A 19821-nucleotide genomic window follows, 5' to 3' on the forward strand; every position below is an offset into this window, starting at 1 on the left:
GGGATGGGAGACGGCTTTGTTCCGCGCTGCCTGGGAAGCTCTGCCAACTCTGACTTGGCAGCCAAGCCAGAGTGGGCAGGGAGAACGCAAAGAGAGCGAGCGAGTGAGGGAGAGAATGATTACTGAGGCTTCCAAAGTGGGAAGTGGCTGTAGGCCCATTTCCAAGCAAGGCAGCTATTCACTCTGCCCCTTTCTCTCTCTTCCTCTGTCTCTCTCTCAGACTGGCACAGACAAAATGGAAAATTGGGGAGGGTTTTCCCCCCTCCTCTAGCATATCCTGGTGGTTTGTTTTAAGCTATCCTCACCTGCCTCAATTTCTGCCTTTATTTCCATTTTTTCAGTCGGCAAGCGAGGCATTTCTCAAAAGCAAAATGCTTCTTACATAACTAAGATGGGGTGGGTTGTTTTGTTTTGTTTTTCGTTTTTGGTTTGGTGGTGGTGGGGGTTTCCCCCCCCCCTTTTCTTTCCACCCTCTATCTGTTTGGCTGCATTAAAGAACCCTACCGCTTCTAGCATCTCAAGTTCAAGAAAGTAGGAGCCAAGATTTATTTTCTGTGCATACGTTGGGCTCATAGTGTGGGGAGACAGGGGGGGAAATAGCCGTTGATTTTAACCTGTATTGCTCAAAATCAAGCAGTGGTGTTGTTTTTGTCCTGTTTTCACAAAAGGCTGAGAAACTTTTCGTGCACCAGCTCCTGAAAAGTCAATGGAGCATGGCTTTTAAAAAAGTATTTTGAAAGACCATGTTAATAACGGAAGACCATCTCAGGGGAACACTAACTAATGGTTCCAAGTGCTGGAATTCTTGCCAGCTTCTCTTTGTGCCAGCCTCTTGTCGGCCTTGGCGTCTCATTCGGAAGAAGCCTGGCATGCAGGCACCGCCCATTTCTTGGCGCTGAGCTGCTATGAGAAGGAAAAGGGAACACAGGAGAGGGGGGGAGGCTGTCTCACTCAAACTGGCCTTTCTCGAAAAAAAGAAACCATTCCTGATGATTGTCCAGATAATCGGAACTAAAGCCAGCGGCTACTGAGCAACAAAACCTTTCTCCTTCCCGGCACATCTCTTTCTGGTACGAAATCAAATGTAGCTCTTTTTAAAATGTTTGAAAATGCCATTTTATTTGTCCAAATGTTCTGGCACTTGCTACCGCGATGTCCTGCCCCAACCTTCCCGCTTTTCATGGTGCTAAAACATTCGATTTCTTTTTTTAAAAAAAAACAAAAACGAGCAAACTTGATGGTGGATTTTATTATCTATTTCATCGGCCCGCTCAGTTCAGGTTTTTCTTCTGGTTCTGTTGCATACTTTGATTATGGGTATTTGGGAGGCTGGAGTATTTGGGGGATTTTATTTTATTTTATTTTATTTTATTGGATTTTTGCCACTACGCAGGAGAGAGGAAAGTGTTGAATCATATCAGACTTGCAATTCAACATGGCAGCCCTAACTAAGATTGTATGGCTTTGCAATGTGAAAAGATGTGACAAGAAACATCCCTTTTTGAAGACATGAAATTTGGCAGAGCTTGGGTGACAGAGGAATCATTATTTCCTTGGGGGAATAATTTGGGAGGATTTTATGTGCTGCCTTCGAAAGGAGAGTTCGGCCATGTTATCCTCATCTTGGAATTTTGCAAAGGTTAACTATTTGCAAGCTGTTCTGTGTCTGTCGTTTAGGTGCTGATTTATGTTTTGTCCTTTTTTGTTTTTGCTCAGTCGGCACATATTTGGAGCTTATGAAAAGCGGGAAGAGTGATTTGATGTGTGTTAGGTAAATTTCTGGTATACTTCAAGGTTGGAGGATGACATCACTTGGTCTTCTTTCGGAGAAATCCAGATGCATTATGGAGGTCTCTGGAAAGAGTGAAGTGGATGTTTTTCCAAAGTGCCCACCTTGCTTCACTTTGAAGGCTTGCTCTTTCTTAATGGTAGCTCCTCCCTCCAAGTGCCACTGATGTAAACTTGAAAGGGTCATGCCACAGCAAAACTGAGTCCTGATGGAATGGAGCTTAAGGGCTTTGCCTTGTGTCTGAAAATGTGGCCTCTTTATGTCAAGCTTAATTTAGGCCCCTGTTGTCTAAAACAAAAGAATATTGTTTCCCCGAGAGTAACAGATTCCTCCTACGTGCATCAGCTTCCTTGTAAATGTTTTGTTATTAACAAAGCCTCCCCAAATGAGTGGAAATCCCTTGCCTACCCCTTGTAATAATATGGCTTGCTAAATGCACATGTTGAATGCAAAGAGACGAATCCTGTGCAACCCAGCAGTGCCCTAGCTTCAACTAGTGCTCTCATCAATCCACTGAACCTGACTTCAAGCTCGCTCAAAACTGGGCCTTCCACTCATTTTTCTAGATTCCCCACTTCCCAGTGCCACAGAGACAGAGAGGACAGATCTTGGTTCTTGCCCCCTCAGGCAGAAGACAGCTTACTACCTAAGCTGAAAAGAAAACCCTTCTTCACAAAAAGTAAAACCATCCCCTTCTCTCTGCACCCTTGCCAATATCTCATATGCAAGAAAACCTCTTGGCCCGCAGGAACAGTGGTTATAACTCAGTGCGTTGTGTTTAGGAGCTAGCAGAATGGGGCGATTGAAGGTATGGCTGCCTAGATTTCTCTGTGCTTGCTTTTGACTGTGTTTTGGTTTGGTTTGGTGTTTTACTTTTGGGGTTAAAAACAAAATCTATTGAGAGCTATACAATATTCTCTTTGGTTTACTATAGTAAGTTCACAGCTTGGGCGTTTGCTATAGATCCACCATTTTGTACCTTGTGTTCGTCCCACAACTCCAATGGAAGCAGGGACTAGCTTTTTTTGGGGGGGGGGAATGTTCTCAGCTGTAAGTTATGCCAGAGAACACAATTCACTGCTCTTGCCATACGTGAGTGTTCACACAAGTCCAGATATCCCAATATAAATTTGATCACTTAGTAATTTGCTGTTTGTTTAAATGTGCATTTAGCCATATCAAGTAGGCTCAGGGTGGCATGCAATATTTTAAAAGTATTTCTCTATTGGAGCATGAGCTTCCCATGCTGTGCTGCCATCCTACTTGAACTCTGCTTAAAGCCTAAACCATATTTTTAAATAACTTTAAAATCATGCTGAAATCATATTTAATGAATCTTTGTGGGTGCATACAAATATCGCATGATGACCTTTACAGACAAAAGGAACAGATGTGCACATATCTAGTTGGAAGCAAGGTGCATAAGTGGAATGCTCAGCATCTCTTAAACAAATAAAAGTTCATTTCAAACATCCACATTCCATTGATTCATATTTTTTCTATTATTCTCCGCTGAGTATATTCAGTAGCAAACCCACTCCAGTGTACCCTAATAATCAATTGGGCTTTTTGAGCATTTGTCTTGATTGCTCGAAAAACCTCAAGGGTTGGGGTTATTTAACATTCAATGCGAATGTTCAAAAAGTCCATTTTATCGAACTGCTCAAGGAAGGTGTAGCAAATTGTTGGGAGGGGACGGGGACAATGGAGGTGAAATTCAGACCCCATTTTGAATCAGGCATAAAGAGACCAGGCATGGCTCAAAATGAAGTCAGACATTTTGAGCAGGGGAGTTCTTAATTCCCTGTCCTTTAAAGTCTTGCACCATCCCTAATATTCAGCCATGCAGACATGACTCATTTGCTAGCTTTAAGAGCTTGTTTGAACCGTTTTTCTGTGGAAGGTGCTCCAGAAGGTGCAAAAATCCAAGCATCACCAGCAACTTAAAATGGGGCCTGGCGACTGGCACTTGGCTTGCTGACGAGAGCCGAAATCTGGTTTCTACTCTTTCCATGTGTGCTGCTATTCTTTACTAATTACGTTACTGTTCTTTATTCGTCTCCACAAGATTTTTGTTCTTTGTAATACATCCCATTCTTAGAAGCAAAGCCCTCATTCCCTCTTTTATTCCTCTTTGAGCCTTATGCCCACTATTTTCTTCTTCTTTCCTAGTCGTCGTTTCTCTGCCCGCCCGCCCCTAGTCATTTTTAACCTTTTCTATTTCCCTCCCCCCCCCTTTCCTCCATTTTCTCCAACAGCCTTTCATTTCATTTCATTTCATTTGAACCTGGACTTCCCAAGGCACAGCACCAGATGTGGTTTCAGTGCTACAGCTTGGCTCTGGAAGATCCATATTAGTAATACAAATGGCTGTGAACATATGCAGAATTCTAGAGAAAGGGTATGACTTCCAGGGTAGGTCATCACTTCTAATATATTCACTGCCTCAAAAGTGGAGGCTTGGAGAAGAGCAGATCAGCTAGAGCACTGGTGCATGCAAGTCTGGATCTCTCTATATAAGTGCCTAGAAAATCTGTCTGGTTAACACCAGGGTTTGCTCTCCTGATCCTCCAATATTTATTTATTTATTTATTTATTTATTTATTTATTTATTTATTTATTGTATGTATATACCGCTCCCCATTCAAAATTTCGAAGCAGTGTACAAGATAAAATAAAATAAAAACAATAAAAACACATTAAAATAGATTTTTAAAAGAAGCAAAATGCAAAGTGAACTGTGGCTGGTCATCAAGGGAAGGCTTCCTGGAACAACGACATTTTCAGGAGGCGCCGAAAGGAATACGAAGTTGGCGCCTGCCTGACCTCCAGAGGCAGGGAATTCCATAGGAGGGGGGCTACCACGCTGAAGGCTCTATTCGTGATCCAGAATATCCATTGATATAAAACAAGTTGACCTATCTGACATAAATACAGCTCTGCTGTACACTGTCATTAGCCAAGGCTCTGGCACTTATTAATGATGGATCTTTTTAACTCTCCCTTCCTCATGAAGTTAATAGTTACAAATCCTGCCAGAGGCAGGGTAATTCCTAAATTGTACAAACCTTTAGCATGACCTTCTTGGAAAATACTACCATAGTGTATAAATCATCCTTTCTCATCCTGGTGCCCTCCAGCTGGCTAGGAATGATGGGAGTTGCAGTCCAACACATCTGGAATGCATCAGGTTGGGGAAGAGTGGCATAAATCAAAGTTTGGTGATTATATCCTCATTGGCTACCAGTTTGGGCCCAGTTTCCTGCATGGGAAGCAAATGCCAACATCACTGGCAGATCCTTGCTTCATTTACTTCCCAGAGTCACCTTATGCCCATGTGAAGTACCTCCATTAACTTCAGTGGACTTCCAAGAGATTTTACAGCTCAATGCAGTACTATTTTATCTCTTTAAAAAATGCAGGCTAAGCTAACATTGGAGCCCTGACTCTTGCACCTTTTAAACTGTTGAGCAACATGGTTGCTGATGAACAGCTTTCATTTGGTAGCATTAGACCCATACTTTTCATTTCTAGCTGTAGATCCACTTATTCTGTAGATATAGCACCAAAACAACTTTGCCTCTTGACTTGGCCCATAAACATGGGACTAGACAAACGTAGAGCTCATATCCAGTGAGAGCCTCAAAGTTAATTTGGTCTTTCTTTTCATACCTTTCAATAGGTAACAAGAGGAAAAATAGGTACACTTGTTTTCTTTTGGTGAAGAAGGGGATAGTGACCAAACCATATAAAGTGAGCCACATCCATTTGACCTGATGACATGCCCTTTTAAAATTCTTTTGAAATATTAACTTCAAAGTATACATTTCCCCACATCCTAAAATGTGCAATTTAGCATTTATATGCTTTAAATGTGTATGGTTTGTTGTCACGCCACATCTAATTATTGTGTGTGGGGTTTTCTTAGTAACTTGACTTATCCCTTATGTACATATACCTACCATATCTCCTTATGCATCTGATGCCAAAGACTTTTTGCCTACAAAAGCTCATACTACGATAAGTATCCAAGATGCCACCGCACTTTTTGTCTGCTTCCAACTAGTCTGAGAATCTTAACCTGTCTTTTGTGAGATGGGGAATGCTACTGTAGTTATAAGGCTGTGGATTCGTTTCAGAACAAATGAAAATTCGAGCTCATTCGGTTCAGTTATTATTTGTTCTGAAATTAATGCAAAGAGAATAAATAATGGAAGCCTATGTGGGATTCCCATGTGTACCAATTTCTACCCATGCATATCATGCAGTGGGGGATCCTTACCACTCACGTGGTGGTGGTGGTGGCAGCAGCGCTATTCCTGGATGCCACCAGCTTATTCAGTAGGAATGCCCAGATGTGTTATTCTAGGGCATTCTGGGAAGGGGAGATGGCAGCTGCTAGGGGAAGAGGCATCTCTTTTGTGGCAGCTGCCATCCCTTCCCTCCCATGAATGCTCCGGAACAACTTAACATCCAAGGAATTCTGGGCAAATTAAAGTGCAGCCACTAGGAATAGCCACAGAAGTAAGCTTCTGCTTCCATAGGTGGAAAAAAATAATGGTTAAAAATAGGCAAACAATTCCATGAAAATAAATGGCAACAAGCTGCTGAATGTGAGTACAATGAATAAATTAAGAAACAAATGTGATTTTAACAAATGAAAAATGAACAAAAGCATGATTTAATCACAAAAAAAGGTAACAAAACAAAGCAACAAAACAAAACTAGTTTTCTTGTACATCCCTAATTCTAGACGTTAGACTTTACAGGTCTGCATTCATTTGTTATTCATCCTCTACTCCGTTCCACGATGAATATAAGAGTAGAATTCTTTTCTGATAATAGAGGTGTGGACTTTGCTACTCATCAGTTCAATCTTTTGCACTGGTACAGGAAACGCTAAGCTAAAACATATAGGATTTGGCCTAGCCAGCCCAATCCTATTAATTAGCTTTAGCTATAGGAGTGTAAATACTCACTTGACATTACTCACCACTACAACTAATGTGGAGTGCCATACTGATCAAAAGCAGCAGAGGCATGCAGCACAGACCCATCTACCTGACAATTCTTTTAGTACAGTAAAAGACAATTTTGTGATTGTGTCTAGGACTGATCTCCTAGGATGTTATGGAATTTGCTACCACAGGTTGTAGCGATTTTTGTTCCAGTTCATGCATTCTAAACAGATTACAATTAAAACATGACTTCAAATACAGTCAATGATGTATTATTATCTAATACCAGTTGTGCTCATTTATCACAACATTATGGTGAGGTGTACGATACTTACATGTTATTCTAATTTGATTTCTGGTAGCTGATGGCAAAGTTAACATTAGATACCAATTCCCCTCAATCTTTAGTCCATACTTTGTCAAGACTGTGATTCATGCTCCATTTTATTTCACTGCATTTAACATATCATTTTATCACTAGGGTGTCTTGCCATTTCTTTGTTTTCCATGTTACCCCAGTGGCACAATCCTAATTAAATGTGATAAACTGAATATTTCACTTGAGTAACAAAGTGGCAGTGTTACTCTAAACTACCATATCTTAATTTAAACTCATAATTGTTAAGGGTCATGTCCTGAATTCTAAGTCTCACTCAATATTTTGAAAAACATTTGTTTGTGGATTCTCTCTTTGATGCATGAACTTTCCCTTTTGCTTGTACACCTTTACATACGTATTACCATACCATACATCTTTATTGCAATCCATAGATCCATGAAGAAACAAGAATCAAACATGAAACATTAGACAGTTAAGGCTATTGTCAACTTTCGTCTAATACAGAGAAAACTCTAATCCTGGCCGCCACTGTAAGAAATTTAGCGACAGCCAAAGTTACTTTTGAGGACTTATCTTCCAACAGAAACTTAACATAAAATTACATACATATTTATTTGTGCACAATGTCATGCCTATAATACCAACACATCTATGCAAATGACCTCTTAAACCAATTACACTGACTTCACAAAACATGATAAGTAGAGAAAAGATTCTGTGACAACGTTTATTCTTCCTAAATGTGACCATGAGGTCTTTGCAAGCCCCAGTTGGACTTTCAGTCGTAACTCCCCACTGCATCTATTCAAGATAGCACTTAGGCATTCTGTAAAGGATGCTACCCATGTGGTCTACAACCCAAATTGACTCAAGGTGAAAATCTGTAGTGTGGCCCTGTCTGTTGCTATATTAATATGTTAATAATATCCCACATTAATTTCAGATATAGCTAGAGGCCATGTGGCACTTGTAAAGCTTGGAATGATGTACATTCTTTATTCTACCTTACGTATGAAAAGAAAATTGAGAGTAAATTGGTTCCAAGCTATGTGCACAGTGTCACATAAATTTGTGCACAACATACACACCAGAATTATCTATTCACCATCATACCCAGTCTTGTTTGACTTCTCTGACTTCTCTAACATGAGCTACTCATGTGTTGTGAGGAATAACCAAGTACCTTAGCCACTGAAAACCTGCACTTCCACCTCCCTTACAAGTGTTTGAAAATTACTACCTGCCCTAAAAGAGGAGCAGACCATCTCTAGTTCCCTTTGAATGAATGGAATTTGGGATACTGTTAGGGATTGGGGCAGAAATTTTAAGGTGAACTTACCTTATTTTGCACTTTCAAACCAGAATGCGAACTGAAACTCAGTTACCTTTTGGAATTTGCCCTTCTTCAAATTTTGTAATGGAATTCTCCAGTCAAAAAAATGTGCATGAAAAAGCATATAAATAACCTTAAAATGCATTATTATTATTATTTATTTAAAACATTTGTATCCCACCCTATATCATTAAGATCTCTGCATTATAGTTTCAAAAATATGTTAAGAGAAATGTGTACAAAAATGCTTATGCATTTTTATGCAAACATGTTTAAAAAAACAACAACTCACCATTTGGAATGAACCAAACTTAAGACTGGAAAAATGAGAAACTGAAATGGACAGATTTGTCCATCCCAAGATATTGTGAATGGCAAGTTTTTATTAAATGTGGAAAATTAAAAAGCTAAAGAAGCTCTTGGATTACCATCTATGTGGCATACCCTGAACTAGCAGGCACACCTTGAATTTCTCTGTCTCTTATTTCCTTCTGTATGAATAGCAAGGAGTGTGGGGTGTGTGTATGTGTGTGTGTGTGTGTATGTGTGTATATATATATATATAATTTCTATACCGCCCAATAGCCGAAGCTCTCTGGGCGGTTCACAATATATATATGATCTGCCCTGATGGTTGCTATCAAATTATCCGACTTCAGCTTTTGAAGTGGAAATTTCAGCCAGTTTCCTGGGATGAATAAGGGAAGTTGTTTGAACAATAGCATTGCTTGTAAGACTTGGTCCATTTATGTAAGCTAGGTGGGGCATAACCCTTGCATACAATGCATCACATTCAGCTAAGCCTAACTGGTCTTTCCTCAAGGAAACTGACAAGGCCTGAGCTCTTCCTAACAAGGGTACATACCTAAATTATACATCCATCTCTGCAAACCTGCAAAGGCTTTCTTCTTTTTTGCTTTGACACATTCCATGGAAGAGCATTTCCAGTTCCAATTGCAGTTCCAGTTGCTTGCAGTTCCAGTTGCTTGCTTCCAGAATAACATTTGAATCCACATCCCACTAATTTTTACTAAAATGTTGGCCCTAAAGTACCACCTCACCCCATTCTATTAAGAATCAGATTCTGAAACATTTGCAACTCTGGAGCATTATAGCTTATGTCTGAGTTATGTCTGAGTTCTAGCCCTACCCGGTAATCTACACTAAGAGTTAATCTGGGCTATGTTGTCACGCTGTTGTGATAAAACCTGGAGATTGCTCCCAGAGCAAGCACCTTCTCATTCATAATAAATCCACCATTAGCTATACAACATTGTCTCTGGTTGGCTCAGGAAAGGTCTTAACAGCAAAACTAAATAAATAAACAGCTAACTATGAAGTAGTTTAAAAGAGTTACTTTATCAAGACTTTGAGGGGGTCTTTCTTTAGATTTAGCGGGATGAACATAATATAGACATGCCTATTTTATTCATAGTTTATTAAAGTATAAATTAAAATATTACAAATGTTGCTACATTTATAATAAGTAAATCCTTGATGGAATAACTCTTACACCATTGACACTTCTTCCTGCCAAAATATTCTCATCAACTCTGATGGCATTTCAATATTTAAAAGGGCCGTTGTTGGTCCAGTTATGAGACTGCTGTGCAGTTTGTTTCCTCTCACAAGCATTTTAAATACATCAACTTGTTCATTAACATAACTGCAAATTGGGGGGGGTGTTATGTGAGTACAAGATGGAGCAGAGGAAGAGGAAGTCCTTTTGTATGACTGAAAATCCATTCATCTGATGTTGGATGTCACCCTTTAAGTCTGCATCCAAGTAGTGTTATTGTCCTTTGTTATAGATATGAACTTACTGAACATTAAAAATTACAACCTGTAGGACTCTTAGACATTTACTTTTATGTTTAAGTAGCCCAATTCTAAGAGGGTGATCTGCACACAGAAACATCTTCCATGTGAGGACATCCTTCTCTGCATTGGGAACCAGAGGCATAAATCAGATGCACAGCTGTATGCAGATATTTTCAATCCACATTTCATTGCTTTCAATGGGATGCACATCTCTATGGCCAGAAATATTTCTGAAGGACTGCTTAACCATAACAACATAGATTTCATACTGCTTACCGACTATGATAATGTCTGTTTGTCTCGATTTGAGATGCACAATTAGTATTAGGCTTAATTCAGCCGTTGGCAATTACGTTGATCAATATAAAGTTAGTGTTTCCAGATAGCTGCTTCCTCCATTAAAAGTAGTGGTAAACTGTAATGGGGAGACCATGAGAAAAAAATACCAACTAGCATGGAGAGTTGGCATTACCATCACTGGTTTTGTGCCATTCAACTGATGTTATCAGTCCATTTGGGCTTAATGAGATCAGCTCGGGGATTTGCACAATGGGTATTGTAAATGTCAGGCATGTCAGATTGTCATTCACAAAAGTCCCCATCTGGAAACTCCTTTCAATATTTTATTATAGAATATAGGTACATCCTAATAATAAGCTGAAGACTATCATTCCGGAACAAACCAGCACTTGAGATCTGGTCCTCACAATAAAACTACAACCTAGTTATGCCAAACTATGAATCAGTACTACTGCACCAGAAATAGACATTTCTGAGAAACATTATGACTTATCTTTTAAAAACTATCAGCTGGATTTTCTTTTGCTCTCCACCATGTAGTATGAGAAGCCACCTAGAAGCTGGATTGTCCATATGGCCAAAGACCCTTCTGATGAGAAGGCCCTTACTGTACCTTTAATGAAATATTTGTGTAGCTTCTTACCGGGGGAGGTTGGTACAGTTTGACACTGCCAGGTGGTTTCCATTACCCTGCTCTTTTCCCATTGGGAATTTTCCTGCAGAACTTGTATGTGTGTCCCGTTTTGGCTTAGAAGTATAAGCTGAGTCATGCTTCTGCTTGTGCCAGCAATAAGCTAGTCCTAGGAAAGATGTGTTTCTCTTTAAGATCAGCAGATCCAAACTTCATGAGCAATAGAATGTAAGAAACCTCAGAAGCTGATCATTTAGGCTTAGCTTTTCTACCCCATAGCAGGAATGGAAGGTGTATCTCAGTGCTTTGGCGATTCCTTTCTAATTTATACACACACGCACACATCCCTCCTGGCTTCTTTCTCCCCTCCCTTCTTTTTTTCTCTGTCTTTCGAGTCATGCAAAATGGCTGCTGCCTGGCCAACTCATCTTCCGTCAGGAAGGGGAAGCGAAGAGGCTGGGACGTGGCTCTTTTGGGTATCTCCGGCCATGTTTGAACCTAACTCTTTCATCTCTACGTGGCACCATCTGTAACAAAACTGAGAAAGCCAGTTTGGAATAAAATAGAGTTGAAGACACATGTGGGTAGTTCTGGCATATGCCGAGTGTTGCAAATAGCCCGGGTTGCCAAACTGAGCTATTGTGTTATCGGTATAACATTACTCGGTATAGCCAGGATTGTGGTGCTTTGCCTAGAACCAGCTGGAAAGGTTTGTTTGCAATATCAAAGGAAATGGTGTTTCTTGTATGTTTTTCTGGATGTTGTATCATCAATTGCTGTTTGATTAAGCCCTAAAATTGTAAATAATTGTATGTGGTTGGTCAATATGATTATGACAGGCCATGCTATAGGTAGGATTTAACTTATCCCACTTCCACTCTTGTTTTACAATTCTGAAAGCAAGATTTGATTATAATTTTGTGCCGAGAATCTTTATGTTCATTTGTCTACATCTGTTGACCAATTATTCATGCCTACTTATTTTACTCAAAAGTGCTCACCTCAAGGGAAGTCAAATTGTTAAATTTTAAAAAGCACTGCTGTAATTTGTTGGGTACCATCATTTCATTTAGCTTATATAAGAGTGGAGCTAGCATCGTAAGAGAAAATTCCTGCAGCAATATGTGCATGTCCTATAATAAATTACAAGAATTCATGATGCTTCACGCCAGGAGAATCTGAAGGAACAGCAAAAAAAGACCTTGATGTCATTTCTAAGCATCTCTATACAGTTCAGGGTCCTCAGTACTGTAATAGTGCAATGTTTGTTATGGGTCTGTTATTCAAAGTAATGTGTCTCTGTCGGTTGTGTCAAAAAGCTGCTTCTAGAGAAGAAGTCCATTCATGATTATTTTGTGAATACCCATTGGAAAGGTACTAAACTTTAAAGAGCTAAATAAGTTAGGACTAACAGTAGCGATATATCTGAATATCTAAAATTTATCTCTATGTGGATCAAAAGAGTAATTACATTTGTGGTACAGAATCCAACTATCATCTGGACAGTTGTTTTTTAATATAACATACTTAAATGGGGATATAATACTTTCTCTCACCACTGGACAATAACTTTGCCTGTAATAGACAGGTAACTGGAACACAGGAGAAAATAAAGCAGAAGCTTATGCTGTTCAGGAATAAGAGATACTTCAGATTGTGAGATATATTTAAATAATATTTATTTAAAAAGAAATATTGTTGCCCGAATTTTAACAATACCTAAAATGTATGGAAATGTTCTATACAGTGTACAGAAAGCTACTTTTTGAGCCACTTTTTCTATCATGATTACTTAACTCTATAGGACAGTTTAAACATAAAGCGTCTTGTACTTTATCCACTGCATGGAATTTAACATGTTGAGCCTTATTGGTACCATGAGATTTCATGTATAGGAGGTACAGAGGGCATGTAATTTGGAACTGTAATTTGTGTTATATTTACATTTATACTTAGTTTGTACATGATTTATGAAGAAAAAGTAAAGCAAAAGCATGATACAGGAAAAGTCAAAGTGCTGTGAATATTTGTAATTATAGTGAAAGCTGTTGAACAATATATTAAAGCCACAATCCTATACCCACTTATCTGGGAGTAAGCCCATTAAACTCATGTGAGTAGCCTGAATGGAATTGCACTATAAACTAGTAAAATGGAGAACAACTAATTTGTCACGTATTAGAACAAATATTTCTGATTTTAAGCCATTTACAAATGTCAAGTTCATTCCTAATTTGGATTATGGCTGAAGCAAAAGAAGGGAACTCTTGCACTACTGATATTTTGAAAATATTGGGGGAAATGACTTGCACTATTTTTCTCAGAAACTGAGGAGTGAAGTCATTGAATAACCTGCTGAGCTGTCTATAGAGTTAGAATTTTTTTCCTCCCGAAAATATGAATGGCAATGGACAATTTCTAAGGGCGTTTCCTGCTATCATTTATTGGTGCAATAGTTAATTACATGCTGAGGGGTTTCTGATGTCATCTCTCCAGGTAGTGCTTCTGTTGTAGGGATATTGTATTTTCCCAGACTGCCAAATTTTGTTGCTGAGAAAATGAGGCTTTAGCTAGACCTAAAGTTTATCCCAGGATCATCCCGGGTTCGTCCCTGCCTGAGCTCTGGATGCCCTGTGTGGCACTTAGATGAACAGGTTTGACCCCAGGATAATCCTGGGATAAACCTTAGGTCTAGCTACGGCCTGAAACTCTTTTCCATGTTACTGCACTTTTGCTATTGGCATGTGGGATTGTGCAAGCCTGTCATATCACTGGTGTCAAGTGACATAGGGCCATAGGATTTTGTGAACTTTATTAAAAGGTTTTCTTTTGTGTGTTCAACAGTACTGTTCTCATGCAAGAGTGTTTATAAAGTCTTTAAAAAAAAAAAAAAAAGCTGCTGGGGGGGACAACTTTGGGGGGGGGAAATCATATTAATATCACCCTTCTGCTGCAGCACCTTCCTCCACACACGCACACAGACATTTCTTTTTACGTTTTTATCCCACAGTCAAAATGGCTTTCCAGATAGATAGATAGATAGATGTAGATTTTATTTTTTTCCCTTACCTGTCCAAAAACGATTAAGAAATCACCATCAGACTAAGGTTTCCCCCTTCCTCTAGTTTGATATCTATTTTCCAGGGAAAGGTCAAAATATTGCTGTACCATTTTTAGACTGGAGTTTGCTATAGCACAGCACCTAGATCTTCCTTTATGTTTTCTCCCTCCCTCCCTCCCTTCCTTTTTACTGTCCTTTTAAAATGTCCAATAACTGAAGTTCTCTGGGCATTGTACAATACATTAAAACATACTGTACAAATATTAAAAAATAAAATCAACATTGATAAAACCGGCAGCAAAGAATAAAATCATTACAATATCACAAAACCAGATTAAAACCAATGTGTTGATCTTTGCTATCTTTCTGCTTAATATAGTATAATGTTGACTGGATATCTTTACAAATAAGGATTTTATGATAATTGTAGCTTTAACATTATGGTTGTTAGCTGCTTTGAACAAAGGCACAAAATTGGATGTGAATTTTAAATCATTTTAAATCTGAATTTTTCTTGCTGTTGTTAGAAAGGGCCCAAGTGTTCTACAGATACTTCACTGCATATCTATGGTTTGCTTTCACACTCCTTCAAAAGATAAAAAATAAAAATCAATCTAGTACTTCAACAAGTGACTCACAGAAGTAAGCGCACGGGGGTTAAGATGCTATTGTGAACTTTAAAAAACAGTTCTAAGTAATATAATCTAGAAACTACTCCATATGCAAATCCTAATACTGGAACTATGATAATGTTTTAAAGGACTGGATGCCTTTTAAAAGCATTTCTTGCTGTTGATCTTGCTACTTTTTTAAATCAGTCACACGAATTGACAAAAAATCATTACAGCCTTCCCATAGGCAAATCTAAATGACAAAATGGCTTCCTATCAGCCATTTTGTAAGCAGGCAGGCAGCTGGCTTAATCCAGTATTTTTGTTTCAGGTTGGTTGTCTCCCAGTTTAGCTATCACTTTGAGGGGTGGAAAAGACTTTAAGAGAGACTGGCATCACTTTTCTCTCTGGGAAATGTCTCTGGATCATTTTGGCAGCGCCTCTCCGGACTGCGACTACACAAAAGCTGAAAGCAGCATCCACTTTTCAAAGAAAGATTTTGTTCTTTGTTTTAGAGTTTGCCAGACTCTTTTAATAATCCAGAGCAGCACCTGAAGCTTTTAGGACTTCTCCAAAAAAAACCTTTTGGTTTTGAGATGAGCTTAGGATCTGACAATCACTCACGTTTATTTGCGTTCTAAATAGCTGCCTTAGCTGCATTCAGACTTTCTGGCTTTGCCAATGCTTGGATTCTAAGATATTCAATCAGATATGCTAGTCATGGACATTGGAGCTTTGATATCAAGCCATAGGAAAAGCACAGCTGTGGCATCTTTTTTTCCTAGAAATGTGCATGAAACCAGGATTCAAAGCACCTGATTTCTTGCTGTAATGAGGACGGTTTTCTTTTTCTGTTGTTGTTGTTGTTGTTGTTGTTGTTGTTGTTGTTGTTGTTTTAACCATGACATCTTGAGAACCGCCCCACTCTGTAAAGTGGCCTTTGCAAATCATATTGCTTTCCTTCTCCACTCGCCCCACCCCACGACCTCACACTGACACACACAGACACACACACACACTGTGTTATAAAGCTTGAATGTTTTAGCAGTGGGGGGCGGATATTGTTCTGTTTTGATTTATCTGCTTTCTGGAGATTTGAATGGATTTTTTCTCTAATATCTATGCAAAGAAAACACTGCTTTCCTTGAAAAAATTGCAGAATGCACAGGAGCACTATATTTGTGTACTAAACATACCAAGTAAATATAGGGTAACCATATTTTGAAAACCAAAAAGGAGGACAACATGGTCAGCCCCCAAGGGGGCGTGTCCAGCACAAAGGGGGTGTGCCCACCCGAACATAGCCTTGGTCAAATGTCTGATTTTACAGCATACATTTAAGACAAACCTGTTCTACATAACATCTTAATGTTGAAATCACTGAAATAAAGAACAAGTGAGAGATTCAATGTATCTGAAATTAACTTCACTCGCTCCTACTTTTGTAGGTTTTGCTGTACTTTGAAGCTTTTGCTATATTCTTTGTGTTACATTCTCCCCTTCCCTCAAATATCTTTTCACTCATTGCAAGCTGCTGCTGTTGTTGTTAACAGGGTTTGTTACTGGCTGGCCGGATGGCTGGCTTTTTTTAATTTCAATTTTTTAAAAAAGCTTGTGTATTATTGTCACAAGTTTCTCTACTCTAACGTTAGGGTGGGTGTTGCGGCAGTGAACACTACTTTACCCATTCACACGTCTCACTTATATACATTAGCTTCTCAAGGGTTGTGTGTTGGCACCACTTCGCACATCCAGACTTTGAACTCCTGTCTACTTCCTGCACAAACATGCAACTCTGAGACCCTCTTCCTAATGCCCTGCGTTCCATGCCAGCACCATGGGGCTACGTTACAATAGATGTCTCTGGGTTGTCTGTGCAGCCTCTGTTGTCTCTCACTCTAAGTCATTGCAGACAAACCAAAGCCTCCAGCCTCAAACAATCTCTCTTTCTCTCTCTCTCTCTCTCCCCCCCCCACACACACCAAAGTCTCCCAATTGTCCAGCTACGCTGCACACTTGTGGCTTGGGATATTGCTTATTGCAGGTTATTGCTTGGTCATGTCTGGTGACTCTTACATCATCATCATCATCATCATCGTCATATCCCACCTTTTGCCCAATACTTTAAAAACCATTGCCACCAGCCGCCTCCACCTCCTCTCCTCCTGCACAACTTTGATGCACTCTTAAAACACTCTGTGTGGCAAGCCAGCCTCAGGGCCAAGCTACAGGTGCATCTGGATTGCCTTCAGCCTCTCTCTGCCTTATGCCAGCCTGCCAACATTTCCAAACTCAAATAACACCCACCCCCTTCTCTCTCTGCCAAAGTCTCCCAACGGTCCAGCCAGGCTGTGCACTTGTACCCTGTGGCTGGGGGTAGGGCAACAGCTTATAGCTTGGTTGCATCCGGTGACTCTTGCTTTTTTAAAAAAACTCCACCGCCAGCCGCCTCTGCCTGCACCAAAACTGGACTCTGAGACACTCTTAAAAAGGCTCTGTGTTGTACAGCAGCCTCTCAGTGCTCAGCTACAGCCATATCTGAGTTGTGTCTTCAGTCTAACTCCGTCTCTAAGAGATGTGCCTGCCAGCCAAAGCCACAAATCTATCTATTTTTCTCTGGTATGCATTTATTTATTTATTTATTTATTTATTTATTTATTTATTGCATTTATATACCGCTCCCATAGCCAGGGCTCTCTGGGCGGTTTACAGAAATTCTAAAATTGAGATAAAAAAAAGTATACAAAATTTAAAATTCTAAAACACAGAACATACACACATAAAGCATTAAAACCGTTAATGCTTCAAATGTTAAACTTCAAATGTTCTGCATTGCATCCCAGCAGTGCAGTCAGAGCCTAGCTCACAAGTGTACAAAGTGAAGTAGAAGGGAAGTGGTAGCGAAGCAAAGCAATGATATGTCAGGTTCCAACATTCGCAGCAACAGGGCATCCGCAAAGAACCCTCTCTCTTGACTGGCACCTTACTGTTGGTCGTGAGAGTTTTTCTCTAAAGATGACCCTTCATCGCCCATGATGTGGAAATTTGCGGAAAAGGCCTCTGGCCCATTCTGTTTTGCCCTGTGGGCTGCTTTAACTGACCTCTCCTTTCCCACATTTTGATTTGTGGATGCCTTGCCTCTCCTGAGCTCCAGGTACCCGACTGCACACCAATGGATGAACAGATCTGATTCAAACTTAGCATGGCTAGATCTCTCCTTAAGAGCTATCATGGTGCCAACTTTCAGCCCTTTATCTTTAAAAATGTCATTAAAAAAAAAATTATAACCTCAAACTTTTTTAAAAAATCCTAAAACTCAGTGGATGAACAGATCTGTTTCAAACTTGGCATAGCTAAAGTCCTTGCTAAAAGCAATCATGGTGCCAAGTTTCATCTCTTTATCTTTAAAAATAACATTTTTAAAAAATAATAATTTTAAATCCTCAAATTTTAAAAAAATTCTACAAATCAATGGATGAACGGATCTGTTTCAAATTTGGTGTGGCTAAAGCTCTACCTAAAACCTATCATGGTGCAAAGTTTCATCTATTTATCTTTAAAAATGACGATTTTAAAAATAATAATTTTAAAACCTCAATTTTAAAAAAAAATCCTAAAAAATCAATGAATGAACGGATCTGTTTCAAATTTGGTATGACTAAAGCCCTACCTAAGAGCTACCATCGTGCCAAGTTTCATGTATTTATCTTTAAAAATGATGGAGTTATAAGCATTTTTGTTAATTCCCATTAGAACTGCTCTTTGGCTGGGGAAGATTGGAAAAATCCGGATTTCCCCTTCCCCTCCCGGATTTGTCCCCAAAAACCCGGACAAATCCAGGCAAATCCGGTCATATGGTCACCCTAAGTAAATATATTATTTAGGGATTGAGGTAGGTTGAGGTAGGATTAAAGATGTTCTTGACCATAAAATGACTTTCTTTCCTGCCAGATGAGCATTATTTTCCCCCTGCCCACTTTAAAGTTGGTGCTTCTCTTGTATTTGCTTGCCCAGACCCCTTCTTTCCTCAGCCAGTGGTGTGTGCTTAAAAAACCTAAATATTTAAAAGTAATAAGTAGGAAGGAAAACTGGGCAGGAAATCAGAAAGCCGAACAAAAAAGCTCTCCTTTAGCTATTGAAGGGGACACATCTCCCCTCCTCCACAGAGTCTTAGGGGCTGTGTATATGTTTTAAAAGCTCCACAGTGGCTGAGCAATGGTGCTGCGTCAGTTATACAACGCAGCAGCCACCGCAGGGCTTTTCCACGAAGCTGCGTATTAAAAAAAGTTGGGCACTTACCCCAACTTTTTACGCTGCAGCAAGGTGACCCCAGCTCTTCCACCTTCTGTCATCACTCCAGCGTTGTGGCAGAGGCATTCCCGGGTGTATGACCTGGTTGGTCACTGGAAGCCCAGGCAGAAGCCAGGGGGCAGACCCAGCAAGCTGAATAGCCGCCAGAAAGCACGCGTTGCCTTCTGCGTCAAGATCACACACCACCATCCTGCAGCAGCGAAAGCATGGGGGTTTCAAGAAAGCGCCGGCAACCCAGCTCTGTCCAGACAGTCTCTGATGTACAATATAACAACAATTTGAGAAACAGAATTGGATCATTTGTGTTTTGATTTAGGGGTTCCTGAAGGTCCAAATGGAGGGGCTGCAAAGGACTGGTTTCCTCAGGGATATTCCAGAGTTGTCCCTAAATGTTCATTATGTTTTGATGATCTCTCTAGCCTTTAAGAGATCTAAAAAGAACATGCAGGTGGTATTGCGTGCACTTGCATAATAACAAGTAAATGTGCTTTTGATTTCCAGTATGCTGTCCAAGGGTGCAAAGGCTCTGAAATATTGAATAAGCACTTGACATTTTATTTAATTTATTTGGTTTTTAAAATTTGTTTAATTGACTATTGTAAACATATTGCATTCCTTATATTTATGCATCCATTGTTTCATGTTGACTTTATGTTCCCTGCCCAT

At 39.6% G+C, this 19821-nt stretch overlaps 1 long non-coding RNA gene across 1 annotated transcript in view; it reads left to right on the plus strand.

Annotated features, from left to right (window-relative positions):
* Positions 1-593: 593 nt before the first annotated feature.
* Positions 594-19821, plus strand: part of LOC134408497 (uncharacterized) — a 29988-nt gene continuing 10760 nt past the window's right edge. Inside the window, exon 1 of the long non-coding RNA XR_010026101.1 lies at positions 594-1070. This is a non-coding gene — a long non-coding RNA (uncharacterized LOC134408497). The remainder of the gene's footprint in view (positions 1071-19821) is intronic.

The sequence above is a fragment of the Elgaria multicarinata genome, chromosome 1 (assembly GCF_023053635.1).
Source record: "Elgaria multicarinata webbii isolate HBS135686 ecotype San Diego chromosome 1, rElgMul1.1.pri, whole genome shotgun sequence".
NCBI classification, from domain to species: Eukaryota; Metazoa; Chordata; class Lepidosauria; order Squamata; family Anguidae; genus Elgaria; species Elgaria multicarinata.